Genomic DNA, 1376 nt, shown 5'->3' with positions numbered 1-1376 from the left:
GAGCTAGTCAACTAGAGGCTTACTAGGGACATGTTGGTGTCTTTTATTCACACATGTATTACGATTTCCGGATAACACAATTATAGCATGAATAAAGACAATTATCATGAACAAGGAAATATAATAATAATGCTTTTATTATTGCCTCTAGGGCATATTTCCAACAGTCTCCCACTTGCACTAGAGTCAATAATCTAGTTACATTGTGATGAATTGAACACCCATGGAATTCTGGTGTTGATCATGTTTTGCTCTAGGGAGAGGTTTAGTCAACGGATCTGCTACATTCAGGTCCGTATGTACTTTACAAATATCTATGTCTCCATCTTGAACATTTTCACGAATGGAGTTGAAGCAACGCTTGATGTGCCTTGTCTTCTTGTGAAACCTAGGCTCCTTGGCAAGTGCAATAGCTCCAGTGTTGTCACAGAAGAGTTTGATTGGCCCCGACGCATTGGGTATGACTCCTAGGTCGGTGATGAACTCCTTCACCCAAATTGCTTCATGTGCTGCCTCCGAGGCTGCCATGTACTCCGCTTGACATGTAGATCCCGCCACGACGCTCTGCCTGCAACTGCACCAGCTTACTGCCCCACCATTCAAAATATACACGTATCCGGTTTGTGACTTAGAGTCATCCAGATCTGTGTCGAAGCTAGCGTCGACATAACCTTTTACGATGAGTTCTTCGTCACCTCCATAAACGAGAAACATTTCCTTAGTCCTTTTCAGGTACTTCAGGATATTCTTGACCGTTGTCCAGTGTTCCTTGCCGGGATTACTTTGGTACCTTCCTACCAAACTTACGGCAAGGTTTACATCAGGTCTGGTACACAGCATGGCATACATAATAGAACCTATGGCTGAGGCATAGGGGATGACACTCATCTCTTCTACATCTTCTGTCGTGGTCGGACATTGAGCTGAGCTCAATTTCACACCTTGCAACACAGGCAAGAACCCCTTCTTAGACTGATCCATATTGAACTTCTTCAATATCTTATCAAGGTATGTGCTTTGTGAAAGACCTATGAGGCGTCTTGATCTGTCTCTATAGATCTTGATGCCTAATATATAAGCAGCTTCTCCAAGGTCCTTCATTGAAAAACTCTTATTCAAGTAGGCCTTAATGCTGTCCAAAAGCTCTATATCATTTCCCATCAAAAGTATGTCATCTACATATAATATGAGAAATGCTACAGAGCTCCCATTCACTTTCTTGTAAACACAGGCTTCTCCATAAGTCTGCGTAAACCCAAACGCTTTGATCATCTCATCAAAGCGAATGTTCCGACTCCGAGATGCTTGCACCAGCCCATAAATCGAGCGTTGGAGCTTGCACACCTTGTCAGCATTCTTAGGATCGACAAAACCTT

The sequence above is a fragment of the Triticum urartu genome, chromosome 2, assembly GCF_003073215.2.
Source record: "Triticum urartu cultivar G1812 chromosome 2, Tu2.1, whole genome shotgun sequence".
Lineage (NCBI taxonomy): Eukaryota > Viridiplantae > Streptophyta > Magnoliopsida > Poales > Poaceae > Triticum > Triticum urartu.
The sequence above is the reverse complement of the archived record's forward strand: the minus strand, read 5'-3'. Positions refer to the sequence as shown.